The sequence below is a fragment of the Antechinus flavipes genome, chromosome 4, assembly GCF_016432865.1.
Source record: "Antechinus flavipes isolate AdamAnt ecotype Samford, QLD, Australia chromosome 4, AdamAnt_v2, whole genome shotgun sequence".
NCBI lineage: Eukaryota > Metazoa > Chordata > Mammalia > Dasyuromorphia > Dasyuridae > Antechinus > Antechinus flavipes.
The window spans coordinates 371,559,146-371,581,233 of NC_067401.1; the positions used below are offsets into that span (position 1 = coordinate 371,559,146).

The following is a 22,088-nucleotide window of genomic DNA, read 5'->3' on the forward strand; positions in this document are numbered from 1 at the left end:
GAAAAGCAATCTCTGTCTCCAAGGAGCTTACAATCTAATGGAAAATACAACACACAAAAGGGAGCTGAAAAAGTAAAGAAAGTTGGGGGGAGAAGGTATCCAACTGAGGATATGATGGAAAGACAGAGAAGTTCCATAATGGTAAGAAATGAGATGTTTTGAGCTGACACCCTCCTTCAAGTGGAAGTTTTAGAGTTCCATGGCTCTACCCTGCTATCAGAGGAAAGCTGGGTCTGAGGTAGAATACTAACTGATGGAATTTTGCAGGATGATAAGTTTTTCTCAATAATAAACTCGGGTTAATGCAAGATATGATTTTAAAATACAGAATTTACTTAGCAAAATGAACATACTCTTTCCAGAGAGATACATTGATACACACATACATATATGTGCGTAAATATACACATATACATATATACACATACATGTGTGTGGTTGGGTGTATACAAATATCTTTGGAAATTTTCTCCCACATGTAATAATAACTCCCAGAAATTCAGTTTTATCCAGCGCAGTAGAATGGAGTATGACTTTCCTTTAGATATATTAGGAGAAGCTGGCAAATATCCAGGAGTACCAATCAGAGGCAAACAAATTCCCAGGCTTGCATGGGCATATCCAATTACATTCAAGTCTAAAAAAAGGAACATTCAGGTAGTCCTGAATATCTACCAATCTTAGCTAACTGTTCTGGCTATGTCTCCTGTCCACAGAGGGAAAAAAAATCTGAGCTATTAATTTTCCAATTTCACGTCCAAATCACCATTATTTAGGTATATCAGAGTTCCTCCACTTTCCTCCTAAAATGTTGTCCATGCAAATGAATAAATCATGATCTTAAATTAGGGAGCAGCATACATTGCCACCTCTTTTGTATCCTTTGCCACTATAGACTGAGATTATATTAGCTCAATGTCAAACACACACACACACACACACACACACACACACACACACGATGCTTGACAACAATTACTATCCTGAGTTTAAAGTCTTTTAACGATATAATCAGTAATAAGTCAATATGCATTTATAAAGAATATTCAATGTATCAGCTACTGAATTAAGATGCTAAGTCCTATGAATAGGAAGGAAGGAGGGAGGGAAGGAAGGAAGGAAGGAGGGAGGGAAGGAAGGAAGGAAGGAGGGAGGGAAGGAAGGAAGGAAGGAGGGAGGGAAGGAAGGAAGGAGGGAAGGAAAGAGGAAGGAAGAAAGGAAGGAAGAAGGAAGGAAGGAAGGAAGGAAGGAAGGAAGGAAGGAAGGAAGGAAGGAAGGAAGGAAGGGAGGGAGGGAGAAAGAGAGGGCAAGAAGGAAGGAAGGAAGGAGGGAAGGAGCAAGGTCTATTTTGTTTTGTTTTGTTTTGTTTTATCATTGTATCCCTAATGCTTGCAAAGTAGATTGGATTGTTTTGGATTCAGTCTATTCTTCTCCATTCAATTTATTATGTCCATAAAACCAGATGTTGTACTTTTCCTCTAATTATATTTCTAAAACCAATATCATGTTTAATACATATGTTCCAACATATATTTCTGCTTAAGCCCAAAAGACAATTCCATTAAACCAAAGTCTTCTTTATCCTGAAATGATCCCAAATTTATGTGTCAGAATACAGTTTAATAAACTAAAGATAGATCAATCAGTCTTCATTGATATATTAGATTATTTCTGGGCCCATTTGCTCCACTCGTGTGTATAATCTATACTATAGAGAATACTCATAAAATTCTATTTCTCACATTCTGGAGCTGTTTCTATGACATAATGGATGGCTGTGCTTTTAAAATGGCAAGTCCTTCAACAACAGCACAATTTTTATAAATTGTCTGTACCAGTGTTAGCACCAAGGGATATACTCGTAGCAAATATACTGAAACTTTTATATATTTTAGGTTTGTAATTCTGGCAAAACAAGGTACAGTAAAAATGGAAATTATTGTTTATACACACCTATGCACATACATAATGGAAAGGCATGGGCACTCTTTCCACTGACTACCTTACATAATTATCCAAGGATATGTTTTACAGACAATTATTCAAGGACAAACTGTAGATAATTATCAAAGGACAGGATTTTCAGATAATTATTCAAGGACGGGTTTTTTTTTTAAATTGCCCATCAAATGAAGTAAAGGTTATAGACTCATTGTGAATTGCTTTATATGAATTTTGGGGAAATGACAAGATGAGGACAATCTTTACAATCCCTTATTCTAAAGTACTATTCCAAAGGTCATCATGTGATGAACACCAATAGTAAATTTCCTTTGAATTCATGTTCAGATCTCTCAAGGTTCCTTGTACTACTCTTGAGCACATAGCAATTCTATTTTGCATTATTTTTACACCCATGCTATCTCCCCTATTAGACTGTACTCCCTTGAGTTTATCAACTATATATTATTCCTCATGGTTTTCTCTGAAATATGAGCAGTGTCATGCTTATAGAAAATGCTTAAGCTAAGTTAAATTCAGAAAAGGGATGAGAATCTTAACAGTGTTGTTAATAGAAAGACACAAAAAAGTATTTATTATCTCACTTCTCTTTTATGAACTATCCTATATCGGTAAGGATACAGTAATCCACTGTGTTCCCCAGACATCATCTTCAACTCCTTCCCTGTTATGTCTAATACATTTCCAAGTTGTATCATTTCTACTTTCACAATAGTTTATATATGCATACACACACACACACACACACACACATATCCACAAATGTATTTGAATGCATGTATGTATGCATATGTCCCTCACTGTCCCCGTATTTGAGATACTCTCCATCCTCACTTCTACCTCCTCACTTCCCTGGATTCTTTCAGGAATCAGGTCAGATACAACCTTCCATAGAGATCCATTCTCCTTCTTTTACTATTAGTGCCTTTCCTCTGAGAATATCTCCCATTTACATTGTGATACCTTAAGTATTTGTTGTTTCCCTTATTATCATGTGAACTCTTTTCCTGAGGACAGAAAAAAATGTTTGTTTGTTTGTTTTTACTTTCTTTAGGTTCTCCAGTTCTTCACATAGTGTCTGGTACATAGTACAAAATTAAGATGTTATCAAAATAAAGAGGGAAGGAGGGAAGGAGGGAAGGAAGGAAGAAAAGAAGGAAAGAAGGAAGGAAGGGAGGGAGGAAGGAAGGAAGGAAGGAAGGAAGGAAGGAAGGAAGGAAGGAAGGAAGGAAGGAAGGAAGGAAGGAAGGAAGGAAGGAAGGAAGGAAGGAAAAGAGAGGAGGGAGGAAGGGAGAAAGAGAGAAAAGGAGTCCACCTAAAGACTCCATATATACCAAGGCAATTATAATGCAACTCAATGACTTCTGTGATGAACAACTCATCAGGCATTCTCCCACCATGTTTTACAATCATCTCCTTTGTTGGATGAGCAGTTTTATTAACAGATGGTCCTGTTCTTTCTGTGCTGGAAGACTTAAGATCAAAATTATGGGCCAGGCTTGTTCAAAAATAAGCAGTTTATTCCTTTTAGGGCAATTGTTTTATGGAGTGTAAAGAGCTTGTTTGACACATAAAATAGTGATGTTAACTGGTCTGATTCAGCTGACAGACATGGCAGACTAGCTAGGGCATATAATCATTTTATTTCCTTTCAGTATCTTATAGGCAAAACTCCCATATGTAATGTCAAGACCTGATCTCTAGGATTTCATTCTCATCTTCAGTGCAATATTGAAAATGGATATTTAGATAATTGAATCTATATTTTTTTCCTTTCAGTAAGATTTTTTTGGTGGCTAGTTTACATTGTCTACCTCTCTCCTACCCATAGCTTCACAGCAAAAATTTTAGGAGTCTACTTTGGACACCATAACAGTTTCCATAGCAACTATTAAGAGGTCACAGATCATCTCTGTTGCAGGTGAAAATCATCATAACATATTGATAAACCATCCCAAGATGCTATTTTCATGCAAATGATTCTTTGACATAAAAAATAGAGGGAAGATAATAGAGGAAAAGGAAGTAGTATGGAAAAAGTAAAACTGTTGTTTCTGGGGGGGGGAGGTGTTTTAGATGTTTCTATGAAACATCAAAGAAAAATCTTTGAGACATTGATTCACAGTATAAAGGGGGTCAAATGGAAAGAGAAAATTTAATGAGAAATATGTCTCTTGATTGTTATTTCAATGAAGAAAATTTGAAGAGTCAAAGAAGAGAAAAATTCTTCTATTGTGAAAGTGCAAAAATAAAACAATTCCATCTTATGTGCAATTTCTGGTGCCCTTTTCAAATTTCTTTAAAAGGTACACAGGATAAACAAAAGAGAAAAAGATAATTCTGGAGATGATCTCACTATGAAAATTGCAATATGGCTCTTTATTTGGGATGTCCCTGATAATGTTTCATAAATAGAGTTAGAAGTCTAAATATGAAGATTGGGGGGATTGATACAAACCTACAAATATTCTGTGCATACATCTATAAATTTTATATAAGTATAAAATATTTATAAAATATTTTAAAGTTTACAAACTTCTTTCTTTACAATTCTGTGTGACAACATAGTACATATAAATCTATTGTCCCCATTTTCTAGATTCAGTTTAACAAATCTATCCAAAAATATTCATTAAGAACCTATTATTTGCAAATTGACATATATATATATATATGATAATTGAGGCTCAGGAAAGTTAAAGAGCATTTCCACAAGGTCCACAGTTTTGGGGTATTAAAGCCAAGATGTGAATCCAGAACTTCAGGCAAAAAGTTCAGTGATCCTTCAATCAATAAGAAAATCAATCAAAAATCTTATGTTCCAAACAATATGCTAAGCCCTAGGGATGTAAATACAATATAATATAATACAAGGGATACAAATACAATATATATTATAAAATAAGGGGGTATAAAATTGATTTCAGCTCATCAATCACTCTACCTCATTTAAATTAACTAATAAGAGACTCTAGCTTCAATACATTTATGAGGATGAATATTTCTATTGGAGAAATAAATCAAAAAAATGCATCAAACTAATATTCATGGTATCATGTTTTGTTAGTCTTGTATCACCAAGATGCCAGTTCAAAGCTACCTCAAGATGCCAGTCTACACATCATAAAGAAAAGAGAGTTATCCAATTATTTTCTTGAAATTGAAACCTAGGAGGGGAAGACAAAAAAAAAAAAAAGAGAGAGAGAGAGAGAGAACTTCTGTCTTCTCCCACTGCCACCTAAAGTGTGACATTTTGAACTTCAGAGTGGAGAGAGATTTGAACTTCTCTTTGTTGCTCTAAAAATGTTCCTAGAACAGCAAAAATTGGCATGATATCTTTACTGAAAGATGAATACAAAGTAAACCCACTAAAGAAGAACAGTTTCAAGAAGGTAGTAGAAATCTACATCATACCTAAAGGGGTTTTTTGAAGACTTCAGTGCAAGGAATTATAAAAATATACTGGAAGTTATTTAGGTCTGGTTATACTACTAATAAAAATTTATCATCAAAGGAGAAGCACAATGCTGGGGGCTCATGAACTATAGAATTCAGCAGAATCTCTCCCTATCACCTTAAAATCCCCTAGAACATAGAGGAGACAAATAGCAACCATTATCTGTAGATTGGGAGGAACCTATCATAACAGTCAGGATTGGGAGTATAAATTCAAAGCTGGCGCTATACAAAGAAAAGCAAAAACTAGCTCTAGGGAGCATCATTCCAAGAGATGAAAAAAAAATTTAAATAATTAGATAAATACAAAATAGAGAAAGAATAGATAGTAGATTATCTGAGAAGATTCTAGCAATCCAGACATGAAGGAAAGCCAATGCTATGGCACAGAAATGGAAAATAAAGTTTATGTTCAAGAAACTGCAAATAGAGCTGTGTGGCTGGATTATAGAGCATGTAGTTGGGAGTAAAATGGTAGAAGATTGGAAAGGCAGGAGAGGGGAAGTTTGTAAGAGTTTGAAATGCCAAGCTGAAGACTTTATATTTAAACCATGAAGTGATAGCAAGTCACTGGAGTTCAGAGATGGAAGAGATAAGATGGCTAAAGGGTAAAAGAGGGTCAGGTTGAAGCTTTATATTACTCACCTTGACAGTAAAGTGGAAGATAGATGGGAGGAAAAACTGAGGCAGGAAGACTAGTTAGCAAGTTATTGCAATGGCTTACATAAGAAACATAAGTGTTTAAATTATGCATGTGAATTTCCATGTGATCATTTGTTCATAGTCTCTGTTAATATAACTTCTATAAGCATTTGTTGTCTCACTTCTCTTTTATAGACTATCCTGTAAGGATACAGTCATCCACTGAGTTCCCCAGATATCATTTTCAATTCTTTCCCTGTTATGTCTAATACATTTCCAAATTGTATCATTTCTACTTTCACAATAGTTTATATGTGTGTGTATACACACACATACACAATATATATATATGTATATATATATATATATATATATATATATATATAATCCACAAATGTATTTGAATGCATGTATGTATGTATATGTCCCTTTCCGTAAAACAAACATCCCTACTTTTTCAAATTTATAACACTTACAAACCCTCCCCTGTCATGTACATACAGTCACATTTTGAAACCATTCTAAGCACTGGGATTCATCATTTCCATTATGACATTCTACAAGAAGACAGCCTCAGTTTTGACTTTTATCCATTTATCTGTGGAGGGCAGGAGAACCACAGGAGGATGGTCAAAAATAGAATGTCTCATTTCCAGTCCCTCTCAGCCCTTATATACTTTAGTACAATTATAACATTTCAGCATAGTGAATATGTGTGAACTAGAGAACTATTACATCACCATACTAAGTACTAAGTATATATGTGAACTAGAGAACTATTATCTCATTAATTCCACTGAGTTAAAACCTTGTTTCAAGTATACTTCCCTCTACATTTATCCAACAATAATTTATTAGGTTCATCACTACATGATCCTAATAAGTTATCTTAACCTCCATATTTTCAAAATACAGTTCCTAAAAAATCCATTTCTTTTCCTATTTCTATTGAGGGTGCCATTCTACTTTGACTAAACCAAACTTGACTCTTTAACCTTCTTCAGTCTATAGAACAATAAGTTATCAGTTCTTATAATTTCTACTAGCATTACATCTCTTTCAATCATATATTTCTCTTTACTCAAGAGTTGCTATCCTAGTTCAGAAACTCAAAACCTCCTGTCTGTTCTAATGCAATGGCCTTTATCACTGGGGCTTTATCTTCCCAAGTCTTTCTCTTCTCTGATACATCCTCTCCAGAGTTGTCTAAGTGATGGCCCTACTACATGACTCTGATCATGTCAGTCTTGCTCAATAAACCCCAGTGGATCTCTCTTATGGGTATTTCCTTATTGCCCCCAGCTATTAGTGTCTCATCCTTCCCCCTAAATCATCTCATATTTATTCTGATAAGCAACATGGTTTAGTTGGTAGAGAAATGGCTTTTAATTCAGGAAAAATTAGGTTCAAGTCCTCCCATGACACATAAAGGCTGTATGACTCTGAGTAAGTTATTTAATCTCTCAGTGTTCTAATGTCCAAAAATAGAAGTTGTGAAGGGGGATGTCAACCTGCATTGGTAGAAGGAATTTCCTCAACTGGGAGTTCTCTATTACCATTGAAATCACAAATCCAGTTTCTAGTTCTATATTCCTGTGAGCAGGGAAGTGGTACAGTGAAGTGACCACTGGTTCCTGAGTTCAAATCCATCCTCAGACACTTATTAGCTGTGTAATACAGGGGTTGCCTCAGTTCCTCATCTGCAAAATGAGCTGTGAAAAAAAGATGGCAAACCACTCCAGTATCTTTGCCAAGAAAGCTCCAAAGGGGTCATGGAGAGTCAGACATGACTGGAAAATTACAACATTATCTCTCCTAACATAATATAAATTAAGGGCAGAATCTTGTTCCAATGTTGTCTTTGAATCACAGTGTTTAGCTCAGTACCAGGGGCACACAATATTCAATAATAATTGCTGATTGATCACCAAACCTAAAAATTCATTTATATTTTGTCCAGAACAATAATGGATATATCTACTCAAGCATAGCAGGGTTGAGATCTGTCTCAAAAAAGAGACAATACTCACACAGAGATGAATCCCAGATCTACTGAAGTACATGTGGAAGATGCCATTAGGTACAAAGACAGATACCAATAAATAAAAGGTGGTCTCTGCCCTCAGTGAGCTTACCAATACCTTCTACATGGTGCTTGACTTCTCTGTATTTACATGGGTTCATTTCTCTTCTTTTCATTTGTGAAACATTATATAAACCACATGGTTTTTACGTTTTCATAAGTCCATTCAATGTTGTTGCAATTTTTTTCTAAATTAGGTTTAATGAAACCTGTTCTATATTGAATTTAAACCTATTTTATTCTGGCACATACTGGCTGTATGATACTCAGCAAGTTGCATTTTTACCCCTCAGATACCTGGGCAAATTTGTAAGACTTAGATAATACAGAAAGTATTAATATAAGATAGTAAAAGATCATCACTGGGAGCTCCAAATACTAACAAAATCACAGGTTCAGCCCCTATTCTTATTTCTTATACATTTGTATTTTCTGTCACAAAATAATACTAGTTTGTTGAACCATCTCAGGAAACTGGGAGTTTAATTAACTATCTGGCACATTTTACTCACCACCTTCAAAAAAGGGTTCTCAATATCCCCTGCAAGAATTAGAGAATTTAGTAACCAACAACTCAGTGCCTCTTTTTTCCAAGTACATTTTGAAAACTTAGAATTCTCTATGGCTTTGGGTAGCAACTCTAATTCTTAATTGTAGACAGTTCAATGGAAAAGAGAAAACTTTGTATAAGTAAATGTGCATACAATTCCCAAGTCCAGATGTAAATAATATATTCAAGTCCCTCTCTCACCAAACTGTTCTAAAACAGTGGTTAATAAATTAATAATATTGACAATTGCATTTATTCTCTGTTCCCTTCCATTTCTTTATTTCCCAAGCTGGAATGGAAAAATACATATCCACACATAATTATAATACAGGGCAATATAGGATGAGTACCATATGACTACTATAAACAAAGTGTTACAAAAAATTTAGAGAAGAAATAAATCACTTTTATGTGGGTAATAGGAAAAGTTTCTTGGACTACTTTGTATTTAGGTTGGATCTTGAAGAACTGTTAAGATTTGGAGAGGAGGGTAGGTGAGCAAGTAGGTGGGATTCTAAGCGGAGAATAGCCAGATTGGAGAATTGAAAACAACTTCAGCAGCCATCTGGTTCAACTTGTATGCAAAAGGAGTTCCCATAATAATATTCTTGAGAAGTACTCATTCAGCCTCCACCTGAAGACCTCCAAGGAAGGAGAATCTATTACCTCTTGAGAAGGAACCCATTTCACTTTGAGGAAGCTCTAATTGCCCAAAAGTTTTTGCCAAAATCAAGTCAATATTTATCTCTTTACTTTCCTTTTGTAAAGAGCAGAAGAGAACAAGTTATATTGTTGTCCCCCGCCCCCATGAGTTTTCTCTCCTCCAGGCAAAACAAGCCTAGATCCTTCAAATAAGCATCATATGATATAGACTCAAGACCTTTTACCATCCTTATTGCATTCCTTTGAACACCTCCAACTTATCAGTGTTCTTCTAAAAACAGGGAAACAAAAACTGAGCACAGTGATCCAAATGAAGTTTGTTTGTGGCAAAGTATGGTGAGATTATTATCTCCCTATTCCTGGAATCTATGCAACTTTTAAGGCAACCCAAGATTGCTTTAGCTTTTTTGGCTTACATATCACTACGTAATCATATCTAGCTTGAAGGACACTAAAACCCTCGTATCTTTTTCAAGAACAACTGCTATCTTATCCTATCTTCCCCTTTTATCCTTGTGAAATGAACTTATTTTATATTGAATGACAAAAATTTACATTAATCCAGTTGAATTACATATTATATTCAGTCTGTTACTGCAGGTTGCAGTAGTGGGAGGAAGGTAATAAAGACTGTTCTGTGAAAAGATAATTAGACTTGTTTCGCTTGGTGTCAGAAAGCAGACCTAAGAGCATTGATATATAATAATAAGAGGCAGAGTGAGGTTCTATATAAGGAAAAACTTCCTAATCACAGAATCATCCAAAAGAAGAAAATGCTGTTTTACAATAGTCATAGTTCTTTGATGATTTTTTGGGGGGAGGGGGCTGGCAACTGGGGTTAAGTGATTTGCCCAAGATCACATAGTTAGTAAAGCTTAAGTGTGTGAGGGTGGAGTTGAACACAGGTGCTCTTGATTTCAGAGCTGGTGCTCTATCCATTGTACCATCTAGTTGCCCCAATAGTTAAGAGTTCTTAACAGCAGTTCTGACACATGGGAGGTATTTCTCTCTTTCCCTTTCTTTTTCTCTGTCTTTGTCTGTCTGTTTCTCTCTGTCTCTGTGTCCCTCCCTCCCTCCTTTTCTTTCTCTCTCTCTCTCTTTCTCTCTTTCTCTCTCTCTCTCACTCTCTCTCTCTCTCTCTCACACACACACACACACACACACACACACACACACACACACACACAATTAGCACAGAAAACTTTAGGTATTTTATCACACCCTGTTTAACTCATACAAGGGAAAGTCCAAGGTCTAAAACAAAATACCCTAGCACAGGATTAGGAAATTGGTCCACCATGGAGATGGAGAAGCCTATAAAGGAATGTTGGTCAACCTGAATGAAAACTCTATGTCATTAAAGAAGTGGGTTGTAAGAAGAGAAGAAAATAGATTGGGGCCACAGAAAATGTTTCCATCCAATAATTTCCTATTTTAACTAATTCTTGCTTAGCAGTTAATAAAACTCAATTGTTTTGTTAACTAATCCTTAAATTGGTCTTTTATTTATCATTTCTACACTAGTTTCTACTGTCCTATTTTTGCTCATGCTTTGCCAAAACATGGATTATTCCCATCGCCAAAGATGCTTTCTCCACTTATGTGTTATTAAACTAAGCCAGAGGAAGTCACAGCACCATGGTGGCTGGGATCGCCATAAATGTATGTTGTATAATTTCAAATGGGTCCTTTCTATACTAGTTCACTTCCCACCAAGATTATTTCAAACCTTATCTCCCCCCTTTTTGGCCTTGTATAGATCAAGTCTTGATCCTAACCAAGCCACTAATTTAGGTTCAAGATTATAATGCAATGAGATGCTTATGAAGCACAAAATGTAATAAGAAAACAATTTTATTTATGATAACTTTTAAAAGTATATAATTCAAATAAAATGCTGTTCCTTTCTGCTTTTTCATCATATCACCACTATATTAGAAAGATATCCCCATGGAGTACTGGCAGTTCCACTAAAACCTTGCCTTTGTCTAAATCTTTTATGCTTCTGAAAGTCTTCCTAGGAAACCAAACCAATGATAATCCAGAAAATCCTTCCTCCTTCTCTCCCATTAAAGGAGAACCATCTCAGCCTAAACAAACAGATATCATTCCTACTTCCTTTAAATCTCAACTATATTCTCATCTTCTAAGCCCCTCTTAATTCAGTGCCTTCTCTCTGTTAATTATTTCTTATTTAACCTAAATATCATTGATTGTACCAATGTATTTGCTTGTTGTATCCCCAATCAAATTGTGAATACCCTGAGAAAAGAGACTGTCTTCAGTCTCTTCTTATATTTAACACCATGTGTGGCACATAGTTGGTGCTTAATAATTGTTTATTACCTGATTTATCAACTGACTTCTCACACTATCTCTTTCTCCATGCTCAGATGATCTTTCCACAAACTTTTCCTTAAAATAAAAAGAGTCTAGGCAATTTGTTACAGCATACATCTTCTCTGTTCTCTTCATCTCATCACTCCTTGACATCATCTTCCCTTTTCTACTACAATCTCAAAAGAAAGAAAGATACTTCTTCCCTTCCAAGGTCAAACCTTCCAGAACTACCACCTCCTACCTTCTTCCCCAGTAGATTGACACTACAATCATCCCTTCTCATTCTTTAATCTTCAGTATCTTCCTATTGACTGGCTCATTCCCTGCTACACAAATATATTAAAGCCATACTCATCTCTATAAGACTCTCACTGACCCTCAAGTCAATATATATGTGTATCCTCCTTTTATCATCCAAACTCTTAGGGAAAAAGTTCTGTCTATACTCAGGACCTTTAGTTTTTTCCCTCTCACTCACTTTGGCAATGTTGAATTCTAACCTCATCATTCTCCAAAATTATTAATGACAAACACCAAATCTTTTGGCTTTTCATCTGTCTTTATCTTTCCTGACATCTCTGCAGTATTTGTTATCACAAACTGTCTTCTCTGAGTCTTCATTCTCTAAGTCTTCATAGTATTGCAATCTTTCTGTTACCTCTGCGACTTCTTCTTCTCAATCTTCTTTGATCGATTATCATCTATATAGATCCTCTTCCTTTTTCTCTCCATATCTTCTTCTTATGATGACCTCATTAGATCTTGTGAGTTTAATCATCATCCCTATATCAGTGCCTCAGAGAGAGAGAGAGGGAGAGATGTAGGTAGATAGATACCTCAAAGACATTGTCATAAAGATGATGATTATTATATATATATATATATATATATATATGTGTGTGTGTGTGTGTGTGTGTGTGTGTGTATGTATGTATATATAATGTAACAATATAATGGATAATGTAATTTTATTCATATGTATACATATATATGCATGTTTCTATGAATGTGTATATATCCAGCCCTAGGCTTTCTTCTGAGTTCCAATTCCGCATCATTAATTTCCCATTGTATATTTCAAACTGGCTGTTCCAAGGGCAATTCAATTTCCAGTAAATTCAAAGTTCATCATTTAAAAAAGAAATTAGTTAAAAACAGAACTCAAAATCAACTCCTCTTCTAGACTTCTTTATTTCTGTCAGAAATACCACCACTCTTCCAATCAAGTAGTTTTGCAAACTCAATGTCATACTCACCTCTCACTCTCATTCACTTTGCTATAATTAATCAGTTGTCATATTTTCATTTCTCACTCCATCACATTTTACAGATACATATTCTCCTCTACACTCACACAGCCACTACCTTAATTCAGACCTTCATCATCTCTTTGTTGGTTTATTACAATAGGCTCCTATTTTCTTCTCACTCCATGTGAATGACAGATTCTTTTCTTCACATAGCAGCCAAAGTGATTTTCTTAAGACATAGGTTTTACTATATCATTGTCCTACTTCTTAAACTGCTGTGACTTCCTATTACTTCCAAGACTTCTCCATTGGTCACTGAAAGCCCTTGCCAGCCTACTTTTCTAGTTTAATTGCACATTATTCTTTTCATAGACACTACTTTTAATCAACAAGCCTTTTTAACTCTTCTTCACTATCAGCATTCCTACTCTATGTCTTTCCTCATCTCCATCTCTAAGAATCCCTTAGAATCTAAAGACTATGCTCCTATACCCCAAGTGGTCACTTTCCCCCTCCTTTAAGTCTCTTGATGTGTCTTCTGTCATTTGAATGTAAGTGCCTGAGTACAGAAACAGTCCCTTTTCGCTTTCTCAGAACTTAACTTTATCTGGCACAAAGTAAATGTTTAACAAATGCCTAGTTTCCTTCAGAGCTCAAACTCAAATAGAACATTAAGCCTTTCCCAACTTCAATTGCTAATGCCTTACTTCCAAAACTATCTTACACCCACTTTATATCTATTGTGTGCATTTTTCCCAAGCAAAATTTTAAACTCTTTAAGAACCAGGATTAGTTAATTTTTGTTCTTATAAATTTATCCCCTAAAACAATGCCTGGGATTTCTTAAATGCTTGGTGTCATTTGGTTGGTTCTATTTATCAATACTAACTGTGTCTTCTAAGTTTGAGCTCACTGAATGAAAGCCCCAGTCAACCCATTCTAGATACAGTTCTGCCATATTATCTATCACAGGCCCTAAAGAACATGAGGTACCTGGATTGCAATGGCATTCAAGTCAGGGCAGTGAGTCAACTAGCATTTATTAATACTTTATGCTAGGTATTCTGCTAACTAATAGATATAGGAAGAAAGGCCAAACACAATCCTTAATCTCAAGGAACTTATGGTCAGATGGAGAAGACAACATACAAACAAGACACACACACACATCACACACAAACATATGGGACAAAATGAAAATAATCAACAGCAGGAAGTCGTTAGCATTAAGGAGACTTGCAAAAGACTTACAAAAGACTAGTTGAAACTTGAAGGAAGGCATGAAATACTCAAAGTCATGGATTTGTATAGTAAGGACCATATGATTGAATGCAATATGAAACATGGAATCTTCCAAAAAATGACAGAGGGATCATCATGGGAACTGGATATGATTTTATCTAGTTCAATCCCTTAATTTTACAGATCAGAAAACTGAGATCCAGGAATATTAAATGGCTTGTCCAAGGTCATTCAGATACTAAGTGAAAGTAAGAATGTTCAGCTAGAAGAAAAGGGTATTGTCAATATTCAGAGCAGAGGCAGCTCACCACAAGTGAAATTTATGGGATTCCAAAGGACCCATAAATTCCAGAAACTCTGGAAAATCGTAAGGATAAATGTGTCCTTTGACTTTTTAAATATATAGAGGAGAGATTTTTCTTCAGTTGTAGAGTCAAATATATGACTTTTAATTTGCCACCCAACTTTGATATTCTATGATTTTTTCGCCTTAATGTCCATCAGTTTTCTCTGAATCAAATTGGAAATATATTACTAAATGCTCTGCCATCTTATAAGCTAGTTGCAAGAATCAAATGAAATAATGTTTATAAAACACTTAATATGAAAATAACTATATGAAATGAACTGTTTTGATTATAAGATATGAGTCATAACATTCATCAACTGAAAAACTATGTGTATCAAATCACCATGCTGCTCATGAGGGTATATAATTGTTATTGTATAATGGTTGTGGTCATATTATTTAAAGTACAATGCCATGATCTCAGTTCATTCTCTAAATGTTTCCCTATAAGCCACCAGAGTAAGTTATCATAAGATAAAGAGATAATTGTAAATGACATTAAAATGGACTATGGGAAGATTTTAATGTGATTTTTAATAATAAATTTACTAGCCTGGTTTATTTTAATAGACAGTTAAATAAGAAGCGATAGGTTTTTTTATATACTTCTAGGTTTTCCAAGGAAGATTAGTGCATAACAGATGGAGATCATGAGGGCTCAAAAAAAATTGGTACATGGCCAAAAATGAGTTCCTTCTCTCACCTAGTACTAAACCTGAGAAGTTTCCAAAAAGATAGATTTGAAATTTATGCAACTGTTTTGTAGTAAAAAAAATAATCCTATTCAAGTCCTGGATTCATATTTTGGGGTATTTGTTCTCTAGTCAGGATGGCTGAGCTAACTCCTTCAGGCTTCTCAGCTTTAGACTGTAGAAATCCACATTTTCTCCCAAGCGTTCTCATTCTTGCTGCCAAAGAGGAGCTATTTTTTCCCAAAGGTAACAAAAATGCTTTCTCTCACTCTACTCAACAGCAGTCCTTCATTAAAAATGCACAGTCTGTGGTTAAAGGGGTTCACCGAAAGCAAACAACATGATGGAATATCGCTTAAGAGAAATGTCAGGATGAAGTCAATTACTGGCACTGTAGCAACATGTCAGTTTATAACAATAGATCTGGTTGGAATGGAACTTTGAAAATTATTCTCCTAGTCACTGGTGCTAAAGAACCTCTCCCCCAAAATTATTTTGCATTTATTTTATGAAGATTTATATAAATTTATTACATGTGTACATATTGTCTGCTTCCTCCACTCTTATCACAAATAGAAAGTCAGCTGCCTAGATGCTACCAGTTAGTCCAATGGATAGAGGAACCTGGAACTAGAAATTTTCTATCTGGTTTTAGACACTTACTAGTTGTGTGACTGAGCAAAACACAATCTCTGTTTGTTTCAATTTCTTTATCGATAAAATTGAGATAATAATGTGACTTATCTCTAGTAATATTATAAAGTACTGCAAATCTTTGAGAACTTTTATTATTGTTGTTATTGTTGTTGTTGTACCAGCTGCAGTAATAGCATATGTTTATGATGTTTATATATGTATGTATATATATATTTGACATATATAACACATAATATATTATGTATAACATATTATATATAATATATATGTAGGGGACAAGTATAAAAGTACAAAAAACATAACATACAAGCTAACAGAACATGTGCATTCAAGTGGCTTTTGATAAGATACATTTTCTTATTCTAATTCATTTTAGAAATTTATGTTCAGGATGGGAAAAATGTGGACATAATTGTAGGGAACTGGGAAGCAACGTATAAATAAAAAAGATAGAAGATAAATGAGAGTAGGAATAGTAAGACGTGGAAAAGATGGAATCACATGGAGTCACTTATACATAAAGAGAGGTTTGCCTTGGTAAACCACTTCTTGTGATTCCAAGGTGTCAGAAGAAATAGTGGCAAAAAGCATCTGGGTGATGTGAGATGAGGAGGAGAGAATTGAGAGCATTTGAAGAATGTCAAAAGACAGACAGAAATGGCCTCATGCTTTTTGATAGAAGGAACTCTGAGTAAAGAAACTCTATCCACAGATACAGATAAGCAACTCAGCAATTTAGAGTCAACAAATTGCCCAAGTCACTAAGAGATTAAGTGGCTTTTCCCCATAGTAAGTGTGTGGAAGTTAAAGTTGAACTCAAGTCTCCCTGATTCTCAGGACAGTTTTCTAACCAATTTATCATGTCACCTCTCACATTTACTTATAGAAGATGTCCCAAAAATCTCTCTAAGAACTTAAAACTAAGTTGACTTTATATTTCTTTGTGTTATTTACATTCATTTTTCTGGCCAATTAATCTAGGAAAAACTAAACACCTTCATCATTTCTATTTTCCCTAAGTCAATTTCCTATGAGAAGATTGTTCTCTCTCAGTTTAAAAGAAAAGAAATGATGTAGAGAAGAAAGGAAGAAAAGTGTAACAGAATGTGAGATAGCTAGTGTGAATGACTCAAAGTGCTGATTTATTCAGGATTCTAGAAGCAGCCTCCTCTAATACTCTTAAGTTTGTGTGACCCAGACGCGGTCTCATAATCAGCCCCTCATACATAGGAAAAAAAGGGATAAGATGTTTGGGGACCTAACTGACTCCTAACCCAATTTTGTTCCAATCCATGGTATAAGTGACTAATTGAAGATTGCTCTAACTTTGAAGATAAGATTAGAAATATAACTCCAATGTCTGTGAAAACATCACAAAGATTAGAAATATAACTCCAATGTTTATGAAAACATCACAAAAAATAAATTGCTTCCCAAAAGATTTAGCTCTTTTATGCTCACTCATAGCATTTGTACTTTCTTAGGGGTGAACAAGAAAAATTGCATTGAACAAAGACTTCTCCAAATGGAATTCAAGTTATTTTTCAAGTGACATTATCTGCTTTAGTATATGTAATGTTGTCTGGTTCGATTTTTTGGGGGTCTCTGGGAGCAGCCTTCGTTTCAGTTCAGTAATCACCACAAGAGCAGCCAGGTGTTAAAGTCCAAATCCGTTATTATCTCTTTCAAAGTCTTATCTCTTTTCCCGGGGCCGGGTTAGCTTTCTTAAAGGCCTTCTGGAGCCTTGGAGTCTTCAGTGGAGAAACTAAGGAGGAGAGCCTGCCACTAAGGTGGTGTGAGATGGGATGAATCTGAATTCAAGGGCTTGTGCTTCAGCCTCCAGTCCACTTCTGTTCTCTAGCTCTCTCTGTCTGAATGAACCTAGCTAAGGCTCTTAGCTAATATGCTTTACACTGAGTATAAACCAATCACTATATCATTACGAAACCATTATTTGCTGTAAGATTAAATCAATCATACTGAACTTAGAGAACTATTAAGCACCATGCTAAGCTAGGTAACCATTGTCTCATCAATTCCACTTAGGACCTTGTAAGAATCCTTCTTTCAAGTTCAAAGTTCTGGCCCATAACATCAAATAACGTCAAATAAAGGTCACAAAAGATAATTTCATTTGGCTAGATGATCTAAGAAGCAAAATTGATTTCCTTAAGACAAAAGTTATTCTAAAAGGAAGGGGTCCAAATTTTTTAAGTAGTTGTGTAAGAGTTAAAATGGCCCTGAATTTTTATGGGCTGCCAGAACAACATTCATCAATTGATGCAGGAGATACCTTGTAATTTATTAGAGAAAATACATGGAAAAATACTTAAGTGCTCAGATATCAATATAGCATTTCTCAGAGTATGAAGAATAAAGTAATGTGAGATTTTCATTTAAGAAGGCAAATATGGCATCATAAGTATTACTAAGAGTAAAAAAGATTCCACAGCTGGAATGTGGCAATGGAAAAATATGCCTTGTTCAAAAGAAGAAAGGAAGGAAGGAAGGGAGAGAGGGTAAAGAGGGAGGGAGGGAGGAAGGAAGGGAGATTTTTTAAGTGCTTGTTATGTGCCAAGATTGTGCTAAGAACTTTGAAATCTTACCCCATTTTAGAGATAAAATTGTATGACCTCAAGAAATAAAGTTGATAAAAAGAACAAGATAGTTACACTATGTCATAAGTCAAGAATGTATCCATCTATAAAGAAATATATGAATCTGAGTAGAGAAGCATAGGTTTAAAAAAAAAAGGATTGAAGTAGGGGCAATGTCCACAGAATTCTTACTCTAGTCTCTCATCATGAACTGAAGTTCTTGACTATGAAAAGTATTTTGGCACAAACTCAGACAATTTAGGTTCCTGGCTCTGTTGCTTACTATCTGTGTGACCTTGACCAAGTCCCTTAAATATTTATTCTTAGCATAAATTCTCATTTGTAAAATAAGATTGTAGGATTCTATTCATGAGAACATCAAAGGTCCTAACCAAATCTAAATCTAAGATCTTGGGGCCCCTGGAACTAATCTATATTAGTATAGAGATTCGAAAGCATAATTCCCTATGCTAATGAAATCATCTATCTGGATCAAAACATTTATTTAATTTTCAACACTCATGATGCACAAAGGTTACCTTGAAGATAATCACAATTTATAAACCAATTGCTGCAGAGGGTATAGAAAAAGTCTATAAAATATTGACAATATTCTCCCAACCAAGTCCATAAACTCAGCAACTGTAAAGTGAAGGTAAATGATAATGGGGAGATAGAAGGTTTGACCAAAAGTCTTTTTTAAAAGTCCAAATGTTGAAATGAGCAGAACCAGGAGATCATTATACACTTCGACAACGATATTGTATGAGGACATATTTTGATGGAAGTGGATTTCTTTGACAAAGAGACCTGAGTTTCAATTGACAAATGACGGACAAAAGCAGCTACACCCAAAGAAAGAACACTGGGAAACGAATGTGAACTATCTGCATTTTTGTTTTTCTTCCCGGGTTATTTATACCTTCTGAATCCAATTCTCCCTATGCAACAAGAGAACTGTTCGGTTCTGCAAACATATATTGTATCTAGGATATACTGCAACATATCCAACATATAAAGGACTGCTTGCCATCTAGGGGAGGGGGTGGAGGGAGGGAGGGGAAAAAAAATCGGAACAGAAACGAGTGTCAATATAAAGTAATTATTAAATAAAAATTTTTTTTAAAAAGTCCAAATGTAAGAAATAAACATAAGAACTAAACATAGTTAAAGGCCTATACTTAGAAGCTTTCTGTCTAAATACTAGCAATACTTTTCTCTAAAGAAGAATCAGAGCATACTGGACATGATAAATATCAAAGAATTTAACTATATTTTAATTAATAGGACACAACTCTTTGCAAATTTAGAAGTTAGAGAAAAATCATGTTTCTGTGTATTAGTTAGATTACCAGTTTAACACTCTAAATGTCAAAAATATTATCACTCCCTAAGAAAAAATCCCCAGGACCAGATGGATTTACATGTGAATTCTACCAAACATTTAAAGAACAATTAACTCCAAAGTTATATAAACTATTTGAAAAAATAGGAATTTGAAGGAGTCCTACCAAACTCCTTTTACGACACAGACATGGTACTGATACCTAAACCAAGTAGGTTGAAAACAGAGAAAGAAAATTATAAACCAATTTCCCTAATGAATATTGATGCTAAATTTTTAAATAAAATATTAGCAAAAAGATTACAGAAAATCATCCCCAGGATAATACACTATGACCAAGTAGGATTTATACCAGGAATTCAGGGCTGATTCAATATTAGGAAAACTATTAGCATAATTGACTATATCAATAACCAAACTAACAAAAAACCATATGATCATCTCAATAGATGCAGAAAAAGCATTTGATAAAATCCAACATCCATTCCTAATAAAAACACTTCAGAGTATAGGAATAAATGGACTTTTCCTTAAAATAGTCAGGAGCATATATTTAAAACTGTCAGTAAACATCATGTGCAATAGGGAACAATTGGAACCTTTCCTAGTAAGATCTGGAGGGAAGCAAGGTTGCCCACTATCACCATTATTATTCAATATTGTATTAGACACGCTAGCCTCGACAATAAGACTTAAGAAAGAGATTAAAGGAATTAGAGTAGGCAATGAGGAAACCAAACTATCACTCTTTACAGATGATATGATGGTATACTTAGAGAACCCCAGAGATTCTACTAAAAAGTTATTAGAAATAATTCACAACTTTAGCAAAGTTGCAGGATATAAAATAAATCCCCATAAATCCTCAGCATTTTTATACATCACCAACAAAATGCAACAGCAAGAGATACAAAGAAAAATTCCATTCAAAATAACTGTTGACAGTATAAAATATTTGGGAATCTTATCTACCAAAGGAAAGTCAGGTATTATATGAGCAAAATTACAAAAAACTTTCCACACAAGTAAAATCAGACTTAAATAATTGGAAAAATATTAAGTGCTCTTAGATAGGCCAAGTGAATATAATAAAGATGACAATACTCCCTAAACTAATCTATTTATTTAGTGCTATACCAATCAAACTTCCAAGAAAATATTTTAATGATCTAGGAAAAATAACAACAAAATTCATATAGAAGAACAAAAGATCAAGAATCTCAAAGGAATTAATGAAAAAAAAATCAAATGAAGGTGGCCTAGCTGTACCTGATCTAAAAGTATATTATAAAGCAGCAGTCACCAAAACCATTTAGTATTGACTAAGAAATAGATTAGTTGATCAGTGGAATAGGTTAGGTTCACAAGACAAAATAATCAACTATAGCAATCTAGTGTTTGACAAACCCAAAGATCCTAACTTTTGAGATAAGAATTCATTATTTGACAAAAACTGCTGAGATAACTGGAAATTAGTATAGCAGAAATTAGGCATGGACCCACACTTAACACCGTATACCAAGATAAGATCAAAATGGGTCCATGATTTAGGCATAAAGAACAAGATTATAAATAAATTAGAGAATCATAGGATAGTTTATCCCTCAGACTTGTGGAGAAGAAAGAAATTTGTGACCAAAGATGAACTAGAGACCATTATTGATCACAAAATAGAAAATTTTGATTACATCAAATTAAAAAGCCTTTGTACAAACAAAACTAATGCAAACAAGATTAGAAGGGAAGCAACAAACTGGGAAAACATTTTCACAGTTAAAGGTTCTGATAAAGGCCTCATTTCCAAAATATATAGAGAATTGACTCTAATTTATAAGAAATCAAGCCATTCTCCAATTGATAAATGGTCAAAGGATATGAACAGACAATTTTCAGATGATGAAATTGAAACTATCTCCACTCATATGAAAGTGTTCCAAATCACTATTGATCAGAGAAATGCAAATTAAGACAACTCTGAGATAACACTACACACCTATCAGATTGGCTAAGATGACAGGAAAAAATAATGATGACTGTTGGAGGGAATGCAGGAAAACTGGGACACTGGTGCATTGTTGGTGGAGTTATGAATGAATCCAACCATTCTGGAGAGCAATCTGGAATTATGCCCAAAAAGATACCAAATTGTGCATACCCTTTGATCCAGTAGTGCTACTACTGGGCTTATACCCCAAAGAGATACTAAAGAAGGGAAAGGGACCTCTATGTGCCAAAATGTTTGTGGCAACCTTGTTTGTAG

The 22,088-nt window shown here is 34.7% G+C and overlaps 1 protein-coding gene across 1 annotated transcript in view; it reads right to left on the reverse strand.

The window, feature by feature from the left end:
- Positions 1 to 22,088, reverse strand: part of KCNK2 (potassium two pore domain channel subfamily K member 2) — a 291,790-nt gene that overhangs the window by 253,325 nt on the left and 16,377 nt on the right. The gene's annotated exons all lie outside the window — the stretch shown is intronic.